Consider the following 22,817-nt stretch of genomic DNA (forward strand, 5'->3'; position numbering starts at 1 on the left):
ATATTTCACTCTACCTAAACCCTCAGGTAATTTTTGAAGAGCTTGGAATCACAGGTTGTTACATTTCATGGGTATAATTCATTACAATTGATTTAAATAGACCTAATGCAATAAGTCAGCAACACACTTGTCAATTGGGTATTTTGGGGTGAATTCACACAACGGATGTCATTTTTCTAGTGAAGCAGTCTTTTTAAATTGAATGAACTTGATATATACAAGAAAGTTCTAACTATTTAAAATCTCTGGGGACAACTAAATATTGAACATCAGTGCAGTTAAGGGCTTGGAAAAATGAAATTTAAAATTTACTTATGTTTATTATATTAGATGAGCTGAATTCTACTTAGGAATATGCCCTAATTTCATTTTCTATTTAATATGCAGCCTCAGAGCATTGTTTAATTAAAATGCCACTTAGACCAGTGAAATGGATCAGACTGAGCACAAATGTACGGCTGCTAACCAATGTGCAGAAGGATGAGCTCGCTCTCTGTAGTGGTGCCATCTGAGCCACTGCCCACAATGCTGGGTCAGAGAAGCACCATGACACTTCTGCATGCCATTAAATAGTAACATCAGTTTTGCTTTTGCCATGACACTCATGGATCCTAAGAGACTTGCATGCTTCATAAATAAGCAAGCTGGACATCTATCAAATTGGGGTGATGTGGGGTTGTCATAGAGCCTCTACTTTATCTGGTCTGCTGAGTTTTGGGTCTTTCTGCCAGAACAAAGAAGGAGTGCATAGACATTTTTGAAAAGGACGCTGAAAAAAAAAATCCATAAAAATACCAATTGTCAACAGTCTCCAGGGAGAGGAAGGAAAAGAGGATAGCTTCTGTATTTTCCATCTGTGTCATGGAATGTTTTTAAACATTAACAGAATAGGCAGGCTGACCAAGCTCACAGTGCTCTGTTTTATACTTGTTCTGGGTGGAGAAAACACCTACTTGTCAGCAGTACCTGTCACAGATAGATCACAGGGTGTCAAAGGTAGTGAGAGTTGAGACACAAGATAGGGAAAGGCTTTTCCCATAGCGTGAAAAGAGGAGGTTGAGTATTCAGAGTGTAACTGTAACAATGAGATTTCTGATTCCCTACCTGGTATTAATTTAAGGCGTTACTGCTGCCTTTTAAAATTTAATGATGGGAATGTCCACATGCAGACATTAAATTATATTCATATAGCCAGATGTGTGTGTGTGTGTGTGTGTGTGTGTGTGTGTGTGTGTGTGGGATTGTCCCAATGTTCTCTTCTAAAATAATTTCCTGTCTATATGATTTTAGCTAGATCCCTAGGTAGAGATATTGGAATCATAGTCTCCACCCCCTACCCCATCTTGGCAATATAGTGTAGTGAATGGTGACTTCACAGGACATAAGCATCTTTACATTTGAGGTGGATGAATGGTATAAATATGACAAATACACCGTCAGTCACATTACAATTAATTAAATCATCATAATACCAGCCAGCATAAAAAAGCACCAAAGTGTCTATTAATATAGATTATGCTGGCATCTACCTTCAAATATGAGCATTCGCTTCAAATATGGGGCTTTACTGAAAGGGGGGAGTGGTGCAGTTTTAATACAAATCCTAAATTTCCTGTTCCACATAAAACAGAGTGATGCTTTCCATTAGTAAGTTCCTAGCACAAAAGAGGGCAGAACATTTTTCCAAGTGATATGGTCACTGTGATTTACATGAATGTTCACCTATTTAGCTCTGTCCCATATCTGCAGTGTTCCAGGACAGAAGGACTGGATTAGATGTAGGAATAGGGAAATGAAATCTCATCCTAATAAAAACCAGAATCCTTTTTGATAAAATTAATAATATGGTAGTGAGGTATGATGTAGTAATGTAAAAAAAAAAATAGAGGATTTGGAATTAACAGCATGTACTGCATCGCTGCTTTGCATTATGGTAGAAAGAAACAGAAAAACATAAAGAGCTGAGGGTGGGATATCCTAATGCTATCTGCAGGAAAAGACCTGGAATAGGAAACACGATGCCTGATGTGTCTGCAAGGTATCCAATGCCTAAAACACTGGGAAAATCTTGGAGAGCACTTCACCCCAGTGAAAAATATTGTTCTTATAAAGCTGTCAGAGTCCGTCTGAGCTGGGGTTCCCTGGCATGTAAGAGCCAGTCATTCCCACAAATTAGGCTGCCCTGCAGGCGTGTCTAACTTACATGCCAGCCTTTCAGGAAATGTTAAAGGCCCAAGCGGAGCTGTGATTTGTACCTGTGGTAACAACTAGACTGTGTGTAAATCATACAAGCAGTGACAGTGTGATATGATGTAGCATTCAGCAACTTTGCGAGAGTCGACATGTAGAAATCCAAACTTTCCACAGCAGTGGCACTGTGCAGACAAAGCACACAGACTGTTTGGGAGGGTTACCTGGTCCAATAGAGGGAATCAGTAATTTTTATTTGTAAAGGCCTTTTGAGGCAAAAATCACTGGAAATATTGATTTGTACACAGAACATCACTAGCTGAAATATTAATTGATATGATAAAGGGGTCAAGGTCATAGGCTACATTTTCTTTTTTTAAAAAAATTGTTTAGTGTTTATTTTTAGAGAGAGAGAGAGAAAGCGGGGCAGGGACAGAGAGTGAGGGAGACACAGAATCAGAAGCAGGCTCCAGGCTCAGAGCTGTCAACACAGAGTCCTACGTGGGGATCAAACACATGAACCAGGAGATCATGACCTGAGCTGAAGTCAGACGCTTAACCAACTGTGCCAGCTAGGCACCCCTAGGCTCCATTTTTAGTGTAGTCTCAGATTCTTCTCTAAGTTTGCATTTTCAGAATGCAAATGTGTATCAGCTCTGATACACATAGGGCATATAGTCCAGACTGGAAGTATAATTAACAATGATAGTTTTTTTTTTTTTTTAACATTTATTTTATTTTATTTTTTTGAGAGACAGAGTGTAAGGGGGGGAGGGGCAGAGAGAGAGGGACTCACAGAATCTGAAGCAGGCTTCAGGCTCTGAGCTGTCAGCACAGAGACTGACTCTGGGCTCAAACCCATGAACTGCGAGATCGTGAGGGGAGTTGAATGCTCAACTGACTGAGCCACCCAGGTGCCCCAACGACAATAGTTTTCAAAACATGTTAACACACTTTTTTTTTCACACTCCTGTGTGAGTGACTCTCCCTCTATTTAAGCACTCACTTATTTTAGGAAATTTAGGCCTGCTTAAGTGGGGATATCAAGAGGAGGAGTCAAGAATCGATGTCTGACTTCCATGGGAAGCCATGGATGGGAGTAGAAACTGGAGGTGCAAAGTCCTGGGAGACAGGACACAGGATGCGGAGTCCTTACAACTCTGGTCAAGGGCAAGAACCATAACGTGAGCAGGTATAAGCCATTCTGCAGCACAACAGCAATGACAAAGAACAGCTGGCTGACCCCAGACCCACCCTCATTACCATAGGGATACCTGCTCATCGACTATACATACATCTAACATGTAGGAGGAGAGAAGAAACCCACTGCAGAAAAAATCTGATACAGCATTTGAGCTTTAATATTGACACACTATTACCCTCCTCCATCCCCCACCCTCAATAAGGCTGTTTTCAACTTAAAAAACAGCAGGAAAAAGCCCTTAGTTGGCAGATTCAAATTTTTTTATCCTCCATCAAAGTAACCAAAGGTCCAAAGCAAATGATTAATTATATAAAATTAAAGTCTATAAAGTTTTCTTACATATGAGTTGTAGTTTACAAATACCAACCTGGCTGTAATAGCATTAAGTCAAAATTAAGTATTTATTTAAGTAACTATATTTGACAGAGATACTATAGGCTTTGGCAACAAATTTGATTTGAATTTTGGCTTTCCTTGGATAAGTCTCAGTTTTTTTTATCCTGCACTGTGTTACAGAGAATAGAAATGTAGACTGGCTAACATGCTTGGCACTCACTAAATGTTAGACACTACTATGACTCCTACTACCGCTGTTGCTGCTCTGTCATCATCATCATCATCATCATCATCATCATCGTTGACAGCAGGAATTATAAAAGCAGCAATGGTAGGACCTGATGGAGTAATGGGTGCCGAGGGAACTTAGGGTCCATACTTGGAGGGTGGGCAGGTAAAAATCATTAGTGGTTTGCCTCATTACTGGAAGAAGAAGAAGGTTTCCTAGAATTATCTGAAATGTGGAAAAGAGATGATAAAAGTGGGTGTGGAAAGTGGGGACTGGAAAATTACTAAGTAGGTGGATCCTTTTCATTCTATTCTTCCTGTGTGAACTTGGCTTGAAGGCTTCAAAATAAGTAGACTAACATTTGGGAATGAAGCTTCAGCTGTGTGAGGAGAGGCCTGGATTATAAAAAAGATACTCTGGTACAAAGGGATGCCACCAGAATTCATAAGGAAGATTTTCTGAAGACCAATACAATTATGTCTGATTATAATTTTCTATTTAATATACATGTAAATGACTCCATTACAGGGAAATATTATGCTCTGGATTTTTATCTGAAAAAAGCAAAGTAACAAGCATATTTAAAATTATTTCTTTAGTTCACAAATCAAAAATGACACCAGTACTACAAATACAGCCCTTGAAGTAACAATGATAATTAAGATAAGAATGATATTTTCGTTACAATATTCTTTTTTGTTTGATCTGGCAACATTTTCTTTTAGTAAAATTTTAAGTGATTGAAAAATCTATTTCTGTTCAAAGACCAATCAATTACTGTCACTCAGAGATAATACTTAAAAGTAAACGATAAAATCTGTGGTTTAGAATTACAGTGTTAGAAAAAGAAAGATTTTTTCCCACTGGAAAATAAATAAAAGGTGACGTAGAACCCGAAAGTTACTTTATGGGTGTTAAAAATTAGCATACTATATACTCAGCAACCTGATAGAGATACAAATGAGTCCTAAATCTGCTGTGATGTAGGGTGTTCCACAGCGAGAGGGGAGGGCTGGAAAACTCAGGAAGCCCAGATGTCACAAGACAGACTGAGAAAGACTCCGTGGGCAGCGAAGAAAAAGAAGCAACAAAGAGAGGGAAAGAATATGGTATACTATTGAGGAAAGGGACTTCTATTGAGTTCCAAAGACTGTGTCATAACCATCTGCTTTGCCTCCTTCATGGTGAGAAACTTTAAAGACAGGCAGCATATCTTACTCATCTTTGTATTTCCCAAATCTAGTATTAAATGTTCAGCACAGGCATTTGTTAAAGGAATAGATGAGATCCTGTACCCATGGTGATGCTGGGAAAGATAAAATGTCTCATACCTGCATTTGAAGAGCACCCTCAGATTGGGTAGCACAAAAAATTTTGGCTTTCTATGACATTAATATCTTAGTTTTGTTATGTTATGTTATGTTATGTTCTTTTTTTTCAAAGTCTTAATTCAATTTTTAGTTAGGTATTCTTGTAGTGAGAGTGTTTGCCCCATATTTCAAATATTTCCAGATGTGCTGGGTTAGGGCAGAAAGGCAGAAGAAAAAGTTGATATTGGCCATGCCCCATAAAGCTAACTTCCTACCTAGTTCGTTACCCCAACACAGGTATTAGAGAAGCACATATGGGTTAAAGAAAATGTTTTAGTAAAGAATATGAAAAATAGTCATTAAAATTTTAGTCACACTGGTTTTGGTAACAAGTTTTGCTAACTACTGGTTTTAGTAGTTTTTATTTTCCCTTTATGGACATTGCTTTTAACAAGCAGACTAATACTATTATTTTTTTACATTTTACAATAACATGGATGAAGTAGCACTGTGCAAGACTTTTACGTTTTCTTAGTTCAATTTTGCAAACCATTGTACACTTCCAAATTTATTCTTTTATATTTGAGACCTAGACACAATTTTTTATTGAGACAGATCCCAAATTTCTCTCAAACTCTTTCTAGGGGCGATATATTTAAACTCTTGTTAGACATAGAATTCATTGTAAGTGAAGATGCCTAATATCATAAAATACTTAAGAAAATCATAGGAATGAAAGAAATTTTCAGATATCACTAGGTTCATTTCCATTTCTTCTATTGGCTTTATATTTACCATAGTGGACAGAGAGATGGATCAATGCCTTTTATTTCATTTTATTCACAGATTATTTTTTATTTGAACATTACAAAACTCACTACTCATTTATTCAAGTTTTACTGAATACTGTGCTAATAGCTAGAGATTAAAATTTTTCTGGGTGGCTCAGTTGGTTAAGTTTCTGACTCTTGACTTCAGCTCAGGTCACGGTCTCACAGTTCATGAGATCGAGCCCCACATTCTCTTTCTCTCTCTCCCTCTCTCTCTGAGCCTCCCCTGCTCACCGGCTCTTTTTCACTCTCTCTTGGAATAAAAACATAAAAACTTAAAAAAAAAATTTCTGTGTAAAGGGATTCACTGTACCAGTATACTTTAGAGATATTGTGGGTTTTTTCCAGACCACCACCATAAAGCAAATAAGCAAGACAAATGAATTTTTTGGTTTCCCAATGCATATAAAAGTTGCAGTACGTTATACTGTAGTCTATTAAAATGTGCAATAGCATTACCTCTAAAAAATGATGTATATATCTTAATTAAAAAGTTCTAAAATGCTATCATCCCAGTAATAATCACTGATCACAGATCACCATAACAAATAAAATAATAATGAAAATGTTGGAAATATTATGGGAATTACCAAGTTGTGACACAGAAACACAAAATGAGCACTTGCCATTTGGAAAATGGCACCAACAGACCCTCAGTGCAAGGGTGCACAAACCTTCAATTTGTACAAAAAACTCACTAAGTTCATTAAAGAGAAGCGCAATAAAGTGAGGAGAAATTCTATAAATTGGGAAATGTCAAGGTAGAAGTATGTGCAGGTGTTCAAGTGAAGGGATGACTATTTATAGGAGGAACTGTAGTGGACAGCAGATGCTTTATAGGGAAGTTTCCCTAGAGCTCTGTCATAAAATATGAGTCAATATTTACCTGGCAACTCTTCTTACTGAGGGCAGTTTATTCTATGATGAAAAAAAAGGCATTTAATCTCAATAAATGCTATTTGTGTTCCTGTCCCAATGTACCCAGGAGGTTATCTTTTAAATTTTTCATGGTCAAAATTATACCCCTTCCTGCCTCACTTCAGTTATTTAGCACCATGGAAACACTAAATTCAGCTATAATCGATCAATACTATATATTGGGTGCTGTGCAGAGTGCTTTACGTGAAACCTCTCATTTGATCCTCAAAGCAACTCTGTGGGGGAGGGGATTATTTTAGTGTGCTAAGTAGTTAAATAATTTGCCCAATGTCACAACTAGAATTAGTTTTGACAAGGGCTGTGAGTGGCAGTGCTGGAATCCTTTTGAAGAGGGGATTCCTTTTTGGACTGTCCCTCCTTAGAATTCCCACTGTCTTGAATATTGGTATGAGAATGTGGATACATCCCTCATTTATGAAAAATGCCCCAAAACTCTGAAATAATGTCCACCTTATTCTTCAGTAGGGGTCCAAATTCAATATTTTTAAAGCCCGTTATATTACATTTCCTTGTTCTGCAATAGATGTAGTTGTACAGAAAGATATCAACATACAGTATCTCAGCTAACATCAGAGTCATAATGTAATCATCAGTATTTATGCAGTAACACAGGTTATATTTATGAGGACACTCAGAAACATTAGAAACTAAAAATTCTTCTGGCATTTATGCGACAAGAAAATATGGATGTACTTGGAAGTCTATTTCATTTTATTTGAATTGTAATGCCATCTGCCAAAACTCTCAAAAACTACTGCTCTGACAGCATCAGAAAGGAACTTTGTGTGAGAAATCGGCATCTGTTTTTTTTACTTAATTTACAAAAGACACATTTTGTTTGCATTCATAAGAGCATTTTGCAAATTTACTACCCAATTAATATGTCATTCTGTGACACTGACAAAATAATCAGATTCTTAAATGAGTCTCATTTCTTTTGTTTTAACTCTACAAAGCATGAAAAGATTATATGGTGTAGCACAGAAATTTACTGTTTCAATTTATAATAATGCCATCTTTCCTCTATGAAGATGACATGACTAGCATCACCTGGGCATTGGCTTCAGGTAATTTCTAATAATGACAGTGAATTTGTGCCCAGTCATCCTTGCCTGGTTCCTACTGTGATATGAAGGTTGTACATTTGTGAAATGATGAATAGGATTTACCTAGAGTTAGAGACTGTAGAACAGAATGAAATTAAGTTTCAGAAGAACGGACTCCAAGATCATAAATTCTTTGAAAGTGTCTGGTGAGAGCTGAAACTGGCCAGATATCTGTCCACATGTTTCACAGATACATGATGGAGTAGACTTTGTATTTAACATGCTAGATATGGCAGAGGGGTACACTAACAGATGAGATCCTTACCTCTGAATAATTTATAATCTACTTAGAGAGGTAAGAGCATCTAATGTAAAAATAGATCCATAAAGAGTATTTATGAATGAAGATGCAGGTATGACTTAGTAATATACATAGATACTGTATGATTTCACACACCGTAAGTATGCCTTTAATTTTTCAATAGCTTCAAGACCTACTGATTTTCAAGTAGAATCACGAAGGAAGCAAAGAATGCAAGTAGGACACTACTTGGGGAAAAAAATAAGATGAGTTCAGGGGCACCTGGGTGGCCCAGTCAGTTAAGCCTCTGATTCTTGGTTTCAGCTCAGGTCATAATCCCATGGTTCCGTGGGTTCAAGCCCTGCATCGGGCTCTGTCCTGGCAGTATGCTTGGGATTTTCTCTTCCCCTCTCTCTGCCCCTCCCCCACCTGTCTCTGTCTCTCTCAAAATAAATAAATAAACTTAAAAAAAATAAGATGAGTTCAGGTATGGGTTAGGGAGAAGTAGGTGAGAAAGATGGATAGTTTTGCAGAGAACACGGGAATGTATGTGAATTGTAAGATAATCACCTATTTAGAGAAGAGAATTTATGTTAGAAAACAATAAAGGGAAAGGCTGTATGTGTAATGTAGATCAATTGATGGAATGTTTTAAAAGTAAAGTCTACCCTCAATGTGGGGCTCAAACTCATGACTCTGAAATCAAGAATAGCATACTTTACCGACTGAGACAGCCACGTGCCCCCGATGTAATGTTTTTGAATAGCAGGTTGAAGACCCTTAAGTAATTGGTAACTATTGTAGTGTCAGAATAAAAAAAAAAAACAATATCATAGATATATTTGGGGAAAACCTTAATCAGGTACTTGCATTCTTGATATTTGTACCATTAGTATATAGCACATGTCCAGAACAGTGCTTAGAATAAAACAGATAAATGAACAAGGAGGTAATAAGTTGGTTACTCAAGGGGACAGCTGCATTTCTGTGGCTGTCCTGATTCAAACCCTCTTTCCTATATATTTCTTATATTTTACTGTATTATCCTCTACAGCATCAGTCTTAGTGGGAGGTGTCCAACTATAGAAGTTGAAAAGCCCAGATACTTGATTTCTCCAGAAACTTGAAAACTAGGGCATGGACCTATATCCAATCCAGACTTGGACAATCAGACACAACCACCTGAAATTTTGAATCTGGAGTCAGTGATGCAAAGAAGCAGTAACTGAAGAATTTATTGTAGTGGTGGAAGAGACTGCCACAGCTGTTTCTGGGGGCAGCCGTGGCAGTCTGGCTAGAAACAGCAGTATCTTCCTTGGCCTGTCCCTGTGGGATGACCCTGGCTGAGATTCTGGCTAGGAAAACTCCCTTTTGTTTTTCCTTATTTTCCAAGTCTGTCTTTTTTCCGTACCTTCTTCATGATTCTCTAAGCTTCCCAAAGCCTTTCAAAAACTTCATTTTCTGCATTAAAGAATCAGAATCAGTTTCCCTTGCTTGTACTTAAGAACTCTGATAAAGGTGTTCAAGGCAGGAGATGACTAGGATCCTATTTGGGGATAATCATGATGGGCAGAGTGAAGAAAGGACACCAGTGAGAGACACTGACAAGGAAGAATCTACAGATCTGGTAACTAGCAACACATTGCTATTCTGTTCTTGCTTCACTACACTGTTTGCTGGAATATGTGCATGACATTGCCTAAGGGGTAAAACAGAGTGAAACAAAATATTTGCAAGTATATACCCTAACGGATTCATAATAAAGTGTTTGCAGAACATGCAGATATAATGTCTGTTAAGTGTGATATTTCTTCAGAAGATAGAGCAAACTGGGGGAGTAGTGGTAAACAGAAATGAATTTTTAAAATAAAATGTCTTTCTATAGAATGAAAGAGTGAAACTTTCATGACTCAGTATACTTTTCTGACTCTGTATATGCTTATGAGAACCATCTAATTGTTTTCATGGACTTTTTAGTCTTGTATCCAGTCTTTTTAGTCTTGTATCCAGTCTTGTTGCCTAAATCAACATGGCTGAAACTGAATCACAGTCTTTACCCCCAACAGGTCTTCCATTAACCTGTTCTGTCCTAGTTACCAGCATTGCAGCTGCCAGATGTCCAAACCAGAATGACAGCCACCATGAATTTCTTCCTCCTTCTTCTGATTATTTAAGAACTCCTTTACTCCACTCCTTAATCATCTCTCACATAATTCCTCTCCTTTCCATTCCTATGATTGTTGCTAAAATCTCATTTCTTATCCAGAATTTTGTAATTGTTTCCTAATTTTTCCCTTTGCCTCTACCTTGTCCCTTCCAATCCACCCTATTTCCTACCACCAGAGTAAATATTCAACAAATGCAGATTCACTCATTCATTTTCCCTTCCAGAAATCCCTTGGTCCTTTTCTCTGTGCTTGCAAGTGAGAATGGCACACTAGGTCTGTCACGATCTGTCACTATCACATCTTTGCAAGTGTATCTCCTTTCTCACATTAACATTTTGTGCTCAGACTTTTCTTCATGCTCAGACTCTACCACAGTCCCTTGATTCTTGGCTTTTGCATATGTTGTTTCCTCTGCTTCTTACTTCCCTTTCCCAGCTAAATTCTGTCTTCTATGACTTAGCTAAGTGTTACCCTTCTTAGAAGTGTCCCCTGACCATCATTCTTAGCAACATAGTCATGGCTATACTTCATAACCTTGGTTCAAATGTTATAGCTCTTCTCATTTGTAATATAATAGTTGATTTTAACATCTTTCTCCACCATTAGATAGTGGGGACTATGGGGACCACATAGTTCATTGATTTTTGTATCCTTATATCTCAATGAGTTTTGAATTTCTAGTATCTAGGCTTTGCCCAAAGTAAGTCCTTTTGTTGTAGGAATGAAAAGAGCACATGTTCCTTATGAAATCTGAAAGATTTCTATAACCACACTTTAGTTAATTTTATAATCAATAAACAGTTCTTTTTATAAAGTGAGAGAAGGTCTAAGGTATATTCATTAAATAGCACTTAGTCTACAATAAAGCTTGATCTGTAAGATACAATATACAATTGTTTCCAAAATGTTCAATAGTCAAAATGCTAGTTCTTTTGAAGGAGGAGAATAATTTATTAACAACATTCTTACCCCAAGGGGAAAGAAAGTTCAGAAAGCTGTCTTGCCTTTTCCTCCAACTTCAAAATAGATTTTCACAGACAGGGTCCTTTAGTAACTCTTGTTTAATGCAAATATCTCTTGTGTTGTGGGAAAAACAGGAAAGAAAATGGGAGGGGGAATACAGATAAAATAGAATAAGAGATTATGAGATAAATAGACTAAGAAAAATCCTTAAAATTTTAAAGTCCACTGAAAAGAGAAGGAAGAGGGAAGTCAAGGCAAACAGTCAAAAGTGCACAGAAAGCCCCAGCTCCATGCTTCCTGAGATTGAATCTTAACAGGAAACTGGTATTGCCTTCAGCTTTTGGTTTCTTTCCCAATGTTGTGCTCAAAGCATTCCCTCATCTTCATCACCCAGCTCTTCAAGGTCAAAAACATCCACAAATAATCAGGCATTTGATTGTCAGTCTGTGGGGCAATTTGCACCCTCTGCACTTTTGCAGTTCAAGAGGAGAGGGGATAGAAATGACCCAACACAGAAACTATGATCTAGTGTTACAGAAACTATGATCTAGTGTTACAGGTATTTTCCTAGTTACTTAATATATTTTCAAGCTCAAATTAACTTGGAATACCACTCTAAAGAGAAAAAGTTCTACACAGGTGCTATTATTTTTCAATTTTTTACCATGAATGAAGTTTTCCTGCTAAAAAGAACTTGGAAGACATCATGAAATTGAAAAAAAAAATGCTAAGAACATGATTCAAATGTAAATACATTCTCTTTTTTTTAACTGGAGGTTTTTTTTTTTAGACTGAGGTATAATTGGCATTATATTATTTCAGATGTACAACATAATGATTCGATATTTGTATATAGTGTGAAATGATCAGCATAAGTCCAGTTAATATCCATCACTATATGTAGTGACATTTTTTTCTTGTGAAGAGAACTTTTAAGATCTATTTTCTCAACAATTTTCAAATATGCAAAACAATATTATTAACTGTGGTCACCGTGCTGTACATTATATCCTCATCACTTATTTATTTTATAACCATAACTTTGTACCTTTTAACTCCTTCAGCCATTTTTCCCACCTCCCACTCTGCCTCTGGCAACCACCAATCTGTTCTCTGCATCTATGAGCTGGTTTTGCTTTGTTTTGTTTTAGATTACACATGGAAGTGGCATTATGCAGTATTTGTTCTTCTCTGGCAATTATATTCTTAAACATTTGTTCTGCATAAAATGGATATAGAAGCATAGTATGGGGCTAAAAATAGATATTATCCAAGATCCAGATAAAAAGTTCATGGAAAGTCCTGTTGATTCTAATAAGAATGCATAGAACATGGACAATAATAATTGTCTATGGAAAACATAAGAAAACCTTTTTCTATGAGGGTGTGTGTTTTTGGGTGCTGGAACCACCTCCTGATCATTGTTGAATTTCCAGGTCTAGTCCAATGTCAGGACCATAGTAAGTACTCAAGAAACATGAATGAATAAAATAGACTACAGAACAATTTGGATAGATACACCAATAGTTTTAAAATGATTCCTTGAATTTAAAAATAATCAATATAAAATATAATTTCCACACAGCAAAGTGATTAAGAAAAGAACAAATCCAATACAATCATACTCCATTATTAAAAAAAAATATTCCAATGTGATTTAGCAAAAAATCCAAACTCCATGCCAGAGCTTACGAGGCCTTTCATTCCTGCCAAACTCTCTGATTTCATGTCTTAGTGCTTTCCTTTTTGTTCTCTGTACACCAGCCACATCGATGGTTTTGGTTTATTTTGTTGTTGCTGTTGTTATTTTCCCTCGTTTTTCTCTGGATGTATGAAGCCAAATTCTACTTTAGGACTTTTACCGTTGTCCTTTCCTTTGCCCAGAATATCCTTCCTTAGATACTTTCATAATTAACTCTTCATCAGTCATGTCTCCTCAAATATCATATGCTCACAGAGGAACTAACTATACTATTTAAAATAGCTACCACCTTCCCTTCACTCTACCCAATATCCTGCTTTATTTTATTAGAATTTTTTACCATATGAAATTTTACTGTTTATTTTCTGGTTTACTTGATCTATACTCCACTTGAGCTCCACGGTATCTTGATATAAAGCAAATAGTCTCTTATTGAATAAGTGAACAAATGAATGAATGAATGTGAGAAACGTAAAATATTATGAAAGTATGTTGAAGTACAAAGGTTGATGTAATGTCAGATAGGATTATGGCTTATGGAATCCAGAAAACAACAGGGGGTTAAATCTTTGTTCTTGGCCCTAAGAGAGAGGGCTCTATTAATTATGTTTCTTAATTAGCTCAGTATCGAGCAAAGGGATACCCTAAATAAATGATACATATTTCACTTAGCTTCCTAGTTAGGAATTCAGCTTTTGGGTACAATTAATTTGATATGACCCTGGAGCATGTTGAGCATGACATCTCAGAACATGATAACCCTCGGATATAAAATGATCCAGAGAGATGGAAATCATTATTTTAATAGCTGGCAACAGATTCCTTTTCCATGATAATGTTTATATATGGGAAAATACCTGAATAATTTTGTTTGGTTATAAAAAGTAAGGCCCTGTGAGTTTTATCTTTTTAAAGAAAATCATGAAAAAAGAAGGGAAAGCTAAATTGTTCTGCATGAGGAATGAAGAGAAATTTAAGGAAGGGAAAGAAGAAGCGGAAGATAATCGAACCTATGAAAACATACTGATGTCGAAGTAGCCAAAGTAGTTGTAAAAAGTAAAAAAAAAATTTCCAAGGGAAAGAAAAAGTGAGCTTTGACCATGTGCTTTAGTGCAACTTACATCATTCTGAAGACCCCTGACTCTTCTACTTTCCTTCAGTTCAGTTTCTTACATCCCTGTCAATTCCTTCCCAGGAACCAAACAGGACAGCCGAGTCCTTCTGGATTACTCTCCTAGTCCTTAAATAGAAGCTGTAGCAGCCCAGAGTTGAGGTTTACCGTTCCTTTATGGAAGGTGTGCATGCAAAGATTTTGTGCTTTTGAGTTAGGAGGTTTTTTTTTTTTTAATTTATTTATTTATTTTGAGAGACAGTGAGTGAGTGTGGGGAAGGGCCAGAGAGAGAGGGAGAGAGAATCCCAAGCAGGCTTAGTGCTGTCAGTGCAGAGCCTGACGTTGGGCTAGATCCCATGAACCATGAGATCATGACCTGAACCCAAATGAAGAGTTGGATGGCTAACCTACTGAGCCACCCAAGCACCCCAAATTAGGAGGTTTGGAGCAGAGGGATGAGTGAGATGTTTATGTGTTCAAGTGTGGTCCAGCCACTCTGCCTTCATGGGGGACTCACAAGTATGGATGTCCACAGGGTGTCTGCACTCCTTGTACTGCACCATATGGCACCAGTGGAATGTGCACTCACACTAAGTGTGTGGCGGGTGACTCGAGTTGTGTCATACTCTAGGCCACAGACATGATTTCACAACCGTCCATCCCCTTTAGATGTTTTGCTGCAGACATGGCCTGAAGTGCCTAGGGAACCTACAACCTTGCCCAAGACAAGGTAGTCTGGAGAGTTGTCAAAGTATATATGGTCAGTATGGATGCCACGGCAATAGCCTTGGCGGGCTGCTGTAGAGTTGATGCCATCCTGGGTCACTGTCACCCGCACAGCCCCATCATAGCACTACTGCAGGTAATCACCTGTGTGGCATCAGCAGGTGTGCAGAGTACAGGAGCCACTTACACCATGGCAATGACACTCAAGCTTCAGAAACCACTGCACAGCTGTGCAACCAAAAAAATTTAGTTTAAATTTCTTCACACATACACACACACACACACACACACACACACGCATTTGCTCAAACCACCAGTAAATTCTGTTCACCTGGTAATGTGTTATGTGACATTTCTAAGAAGATCAAGCAAGCAGCATTGAGCTCCACATTTGGGTTGGTCTGGAGAAAACAGCCATAGAAGGTGAAATGTGAGAGCAAGAGAATGGTGGGCAGGAACTCAGAGCTAAAACATGATCTTAAGAATTCTCCAGAAACTCACAGAAACCTTGGTTAGGACTCAGACACTGGAATAAGACTAACATCTTTTTTTGAACATTTACTAACTTCCAAGGTTATAAAAAATAAGACAGGGATTCCAGTCTTATCTATCAGATGACTTCACTTCCACTTAAAGACTGACAATGGTGTCCCTTCTGTCTCCACAGCAGGAAGGGGCTCTATCCAGTTTCAGGTAAGTTTCGAAATAAATTTCCAACATATTAAATTGTAATGTCTTCTTTAATTCTAATTTAAAGAGGATTGGGGTTATTATATTCATCTTTAGTAACAATGTTGGAGAGCATAATAAAATTAAACACTGTCTACAGAATTTAGGCTTTAACTACATATCAGAAAAGGGGAGGAGAAAGAAAGATATAAATCCTCCATGAAGCAGAAGTGTGTGTGTGTGTGTGAGTATGATGTTTCAGAAAGAGCCAAGAATAGAAATTGGCTATCTACATGCTGTAATCAGATACACTATTCTTCAAAGGAATGTCACATCAAATCAAGCAATCATGATCAAAAATAAATCAGAGACTGAAACAACAGTGTTGACTCAGTTGACCAACTTACTAAGAGAACACTGAAATGACTTGATGGTGTTACTGCTGATTTCATGTCTGGGTCTGGAGGCTGCTTATTAAAGTTACACACCTGAACCTGATTTTACTCTTGATATTAACTGTGCCTCACAACATCGCTCTTCCAGAAAATCCCTTCCTATTAGTTTTCTTTCTCCTGTTTGATTATCTGTACCTTTTGTAATATCATGGTGACCAAAATGGCCTTAACATTCTCCTCAGCTTGATTTAACTTTAGACAGTTTTCTTCCTGACTATGGGCCTCTGGCTTCCCATTTCTTAGAGTATTTGCTTTAGAAAGTTGCAGCTGTAAATTCTTTCTCTGCCTCTGAGATGTAAATCCTCCATGACCCAGAAATGTCTTTCTCTAGAACTTGGGAGACATCCCTTCCAAATGTAATCACCAAAAAGATACCATCTCTATTTCCCAGTCTCTGTAGGAGGATAGGACCCTAATTAGATAACTGCCAATTAGCAGGCATAAGTGAATGGCTTAATCATTTTGACCAAACTTCCCCTTCCTCCAGCCCCACAGTCCTCCAAAGATTTTCCATGAGCCTACCCCAGCATTTAAAAATCTTTTTTTTTTTTCAAGTAAGTTGAGTTCCATCTCCTCCCCTATTGTAATAGTCTTGAATAAAGTTTTCCTTGCCTATTTAACTGTTAACTCTGTCCAGTGCAAATATTTTTTTTGACATTGGACTGGTTCATTTTCTCATCTTCGTAAATTGTTTACCCTCTTGATATCAGGCAGTACTTTTCAGTTACTATTAAATCAGTAAAATATTTTTCTTTTAAATATGAGATTTCGAATCAATGTAACTGAAATGGATATTCATGACAGAGGCAGTGAAGGAGACAGACCCTGAAGAGCAAAAATAATCACAGTCTAAGATATGAAAATTTAGATAATTGAATAATACCAAGGAATAATTCAATGAAAAAGTACTCTCCCACTCTTCCCCCTGAAAACACAACACACACACAGACACACACATACACACAGGCACACAAAGAAATATTAAGACATTTTAACCTAATATCACACACACAAAATGTTCAAGGTTGATTTCTCTGCCAAGTGCAGAAATCTTACTGATATCTGATGTGAAATCCATGAGACTATCTTTAAACACAACAGCAGGATTTCAACTAGAATGCTGTGTTGATATTCTAGGAGGAAGTATAACTCACATCAATGTAGCTACTAGTTTATGGTGGGGGAAAAGCCAGTCTTTACAATGGACAAAGCCCAAATACATGTAGAAAGTTTGATTATTGTTCACCAGATAAGTAGTTGTTTAAGAACCAGAATTCTTAAGGATAAACAAACACCCCCCCCCCCCCCGCAAACAATACACAAAAAGACATCTACGGAACACATTGGGTTTGCTAGCTTTTCTCCTGTAAGTACAGAAGAATGTAACATTCACATTTTGTTCATAAAGAAATGCCTGACTGCATTTGGTTTGCTCAGTTTTCTGACTTACCATTGTTCTGATGACAAAACCTAACTGTAAAATATAATGTATTGACCAATATCATCTAGTTTATTTGGAAACAGCAGATTGTCTAAGATTCTCCAGAGAAAATCTTCTGCTCCTTTTTCTTCTGTTAATAAGGGTAATTAGAAACATAATGGTCCGTTGTGACTGGCGGCTTCCTAGTTAGAACTTCTCAGCAGCAGCTGAAAGCTTCTCTACCTGGGTTTCTCTTCCAGCAAAGATAAATACTTCATTATCTACTTACTTCAGTCAGTTTAACTAAATTCAGCTCGAATGATCTCTCATAAAATTGATTATAAAATGTTGTCAAGTCTTTATTGAACTAAAATTAGTTATTTAGCGTGCAGGTCTGATGTTTTAATCAGTTGTTATTAGGGCAGTGAAGAGGAGTGGAGTAAAATGAAAAAAAAAAAAAAGACAAACCCAAATGTATAATCAGATCTTGTGTTTTTACTCACACAATTTCTTAATAAAAGAAAGAACATTCTAGAGACAATTAGGTTGCTGGAGTGGTTTAATTAAATCATTCAGACTGCGCTAACATTCTGTTGGCAATATTTGATGACGAGTAGCCTTAGTTTGAGGTAAATTTAGTCTTTTAATGAGATATGGACTGATCACGCTATTTTTAGGTTGGAATGGCACATGACATCATCATCCACACACGATTGGGAGAAATATTTCATGGTAATAGAACTAAAATTATTGGGAATTCATGTTTAAATAGTCTTCAGGTTATTTCTGTGGTTTAGAGAAACAAGATTTAAACTGATGGATGTTATTTCCCCTATACTCCCAAATAATATGTTCATCATTCTGCTTGATGTCCTATTGCTTAACATGACTTGAGCCATTCCTTTCTGGGGGCATTTTCTTTTTTATTGTCATAGACAAATGTAAACCAGAGCATTGTGACTAAGAAAAGCAGACTTCTTTTTTCTGTATATTTATCTTATAACTATAAATTCTTACATAGCAATTCCTAAGTCAGCCTTCATCCAGAGTGGTTTTTCATTTTTATTCACTTAAAAAACAACATCCTGTCTAATTCTCAGGAGCCTTTGTATTGTGAAGCCTTAGTGTGCTTTTAGTCCCCTCAAGGAATAGTAACAAAATGCTTTAAAAACTACAAGCAACAACAACAACAAGGACAACAACAATGAAATCACTACATTTTAGGATAGATCTGTAGTATGGGGGAAAATAAAAAAGAAAGAATAGATTGATTCCCAAGCACTTGGGAATCCTCAGTATACATCTGCAACCTTGGCATACTCAGAGGTACTGAAGATTGCAGTCTTTCAACGCCTTGCAAACTTAAAGTGAAATGTCTCAGTGTTTTACTTTGCATTTCTTTGATAACAGCTCAGTTAAATATTTTTCATGTTTATTATATTTAAATTCTTTTTTTATTGTTGTTGAATTAACTGCTGTGTCTTTTGCCCATATATTTTAGTGTTGTCTTTTTAGATAGTCTTTCCTCTTATATTATTTTAAAGATTTTATTTTTAAGTAATCTCTACATCCAACGTGGGGCTCCAACTCACAACCCTGAGACCAAGAGTCCTGTGCTCTACCGACTGAGCCAGAAGGCACCCCTAGATAGTCTTTTTTTATGTAACTTCTATGCTTTCTGTTTTAATCTCTTATTTTTATCCTTGTAGATGTCTTGCTTCACTTTTAACTTGAGGAAGATATTGTCCACATACTTACACTTCCTCCTACTTCTTTCAAGGGGTAAAATTTATTATAAAATAAATCAATGACAAAAACAGATAGTTTATTTTAGATTTTATAGAATTTAAGATGCAAAAATACTTCCTCATGTATAAAAATGGGAGCAATAATACCTATAGCACAGGACTGGGGTAAGTATAACACATAGTAGGGGGGTAAAAGGGGATAAGTAGTTATAACAGATTTTCTCCATCCCTCCTTTCTAGATAGAAGGTGTAAAAAACTAATGTTTTCTGCTTCTTCCCTTATCTTGAGTCCTGTTCATCTCTTGTACTGCAAATATTCCTTTCTTCTCTACCTTTATTCTGACTCCAATCCTCCCATATTTGATAGAAATATTGCCTCTGCTCCCATGACATGTTTTATAATGAAGATTCTATTATATTAATTTTATTACCTACCTGTCTCTACCACCAGTGCACATTCCTTTGAGAAGTCTAGCACAGTGCTTTACATGTAGTTGTGTGGTATGGTGTGTGTGTGTGTGTGTGTGTGTGTGTGTGTGTGTGTGTAAGACTAGTTTTTTCCTTTATGTGTTCGGAATCTTCAACTAATATGATGCTATACAATGTTTTATTCCCTATCGTGTTACAAAGTTTGCAATTATAGTATATATTTCATGTTGCAAAGCTCACATTTCAGTAGTGGTGGATGTTATCTTAGACTTTTAATGTGTATAGCTAAGGCCAGATAAATAAATAAAAAATAGATTACAATTGTAAGCCAATCAATTAATCTCAGCCTTGGTCAATTTAAGTAACCAATTATTTAGTAATTATAAATATATATTAGTAACTGCATGAATTATTAATGTTTAAGCAGATAAATAATTTTACTGTTCAAATACTTATATAAATAGGGGTGCCTGGGTAGCTCAGTTGGTTAAGCATCTGAATTTGGCTCAGGTTATAATCTCATGGTTCTTGAGTTTGAGTCCTGCCTGCATTGGGCTCTGTGCTGACAGCATAGAGCCTGGAGCCTGCTTCAGATTCTATGTCTCCTTCTCTCTCTGCCCCTCCCCCACTCTCTCTCTCTCTCTTTTCCTCTCTCTCTCTTTCTCTCTCAAAAATAAATGAACATTAAAAAAATTTCAAATACTTATATATCTATATATACTTATATAAATGTGATATGTGCATACGAATATATTGTGATTTATATATAAATAGATAATAGATGGGAAAATATCATTAAAAGGAAGTTTTAAAAATACTAGTAGAGTTTAATATATTATATAATTATGTAAGTAATGTATTACTTAATCAAATTTGATGTGACTTTATTATTGTTTAATTTGATTCTTTTGTTATGATATATTTTTCAAAGATCAACTTAACATGTAAACGATTTCTTTCCTCACTAGGTAACTGCAAAGAATTGGGAAGTTTTTGACCACTGAGGTCATGTTGTCCAGAAACAGGATTTTTTTCCCTAAAATTTAAAATAATTTCCGCAACTTTCTTCAGTTTGCAGAAGTGGAATATAGGTGTAAAGGTAGCAGGATAGGCCATCCAAAATACGCCACTTGGTCTGAAGGATTATTGTGAGCTGATGACAATTAAGAAGAAGCAGATACAAGAAAAGCTCTCTGCTCTGTGTCCACCCATTTTCCTGAGGCAAGATATATATTTGTATATGGACTCTCCCCTCTTTACCAGGTACCACACAAGTTAATAACTTCAGACAACTCCGGGCCTTTTATCAGCCCAGAAACCAGAGGATTCTATACAAGAAACCTTGCTAAAACTAGTCCTTATCTACCATTCGTTTCCCCATATATTTGCCTTCCCATAGTTTGCTTAAAATCCTAGAAACTCTAAGTCTTTTCCTTGGTCTTGTCACTTCTCTGCAAAATTATTGTTCTTTGCTAAAATGGTATATAAATTCAAGTTCTAACCACTCCTTTGAATTCCTCACCAGTGAGTACTCCACATAAATGCAGGATGCACCTATTAATAAACATCTGTTAGTTTCTCTTTTGTTAATCTTTTGCCAGTCTAATTTGCAAGGCCCCAGTCAATAAACCTAGATGGGTAGAGGAAAAAGCATTTTTTTCTTTCAGAGATTCACTTTATAACTTATATAGGCTCAGTTTCACTTTAAGTTAAAAAGTATTACTTATTAATTATACTACTTTCAGTGCCAAAAGTTACAGTAGATAGTTTCTGAGGCAAAATCCAAAATAATTCTATTCGGAAAGAAAATTGTTTTCGGTTCTGATAGTTATTTCAATAGGGACAACATCAGTCAATTAAGTATAATCTTTTTTTAAATGTTTATTTTTGAAATGGGGGGGGGAGAGAGAGAGAGAGAGAGAGAGAGAGAGAGAGAGAGAGAATGAGCAGGGGAGGGGCAGAGAGAGAGACAGAGACACAGAATCTGAAGCAGGCTCCAGGCCCTGAGTTGTCAGCACAGAGCCTGACATGGGGCTCGAACCCGTGGACCGTGAGATCATGGCCTGAGCTGAAGTCAGATGCTTAACCAACTGAGCCACCCAGGCGCCCCTCACTTAAATACAATCTTAAAATATATGAAACTGAATACATAGTTCATAAGCCTAAGATGTGGATGGTAGTGTACTATATCTTGATCAGTTTCTCTATGAAATAAAGTAAGCTCTTTTTTGTTTTATACTGACCTCCTATTCAGAGCTTACCCAAGACTATTTCAAAATACACAAAGTAATTCTCATTTAAAACTACAGGAATTTAGCTGCTTTTTCAAATTGTATACTAAATGTGTCAAACACAGTTATGCAATATTAAGGAAGCATGACAATGGTAGAAAATATTTCAACATTACTTGTTAGAGTTTATCTTAAACACAATACTATTTTAGCTTTTTTAAAACAAAATATTATTGTTTAAAAACAATCATCTTAATATGCTTTTGAAATAATTAAGCATAACACTTCATAAACCCATATTTTTACACATTAAAAAATTCTTAACAATTGTTAATTAGCCTTGCAAATGGACTTTTTTCATTTGCATATTTGACTTCCAAAAGTTTACTTAAAAACAATATGTAGACAATTGTCTATAAAAGATAATAAGACTTATTTTTTAAAAAATGTTTACTTATTTATTTTGAGAGAGAGAGAGAGAGAGCATGTAAGCATGAATGGAGGAGGGGCAGAGAGAGAGAGGGAGAGAGAGAATCCCAAGCAGGCTCCACACTGTCAGCTCAGAGCCTGATATGGGGCTCAACACCATGAACCATGAGATCATGACCTGAGCTGAAATCAAGAGTCAGAAGCATAACTGACTGACCACCCAGGTGCTCCAATAAGCCTTATTTTAAGATAATATGTACACAATGTGCCTGGAAAATACTTGCAATTTTTTGTTAAGTAAAATACTGTAATACACAGAGATATTGGGAATTGGTGAATAATTTCATGACACTGAAATTTAGAATCACCTTTAGTCAGAG

At 36.6% G+C, this 22,817-nt stretch overlaps 1 protein-coding gene and 1 pseudogene across 2 annotated transcripts in view; both read right to left on the reverse strand.

Moving 5' to 3' along the window:
• Positions 1-22,817, reverse strand: part of MAGI2 (membrane associated guanylate kinase, WW and PDZ domain containing 2) — a 1,356,537-nt gene that overhangs the window by 349,262 nt on the left and 984,458 nt on the right. The window lies entirely within an intron of this gene.
• LOC125161113 (protein Wnt-2b-B-like) overlaps positions 14,807-22,817 on the reverse strand; it is a 50,234-nt pseudogene continuing 42,223 nt past the window's right edge.

The sequence above is a fragment of the Prionailurus viverrinus genome, chromosome A2, assembly GCF_022837055.1.
Source record: "Prionailurus viverrinus isolate Anna chromosome A2, UM_Priviv_1.0, whole genome shotgun sequence".
NCBI lineage: Eukaryota > Metazoa > Chordata > Mammalia > Carnivora > Felidae > Prionailurus > Prionailurus viverrinus.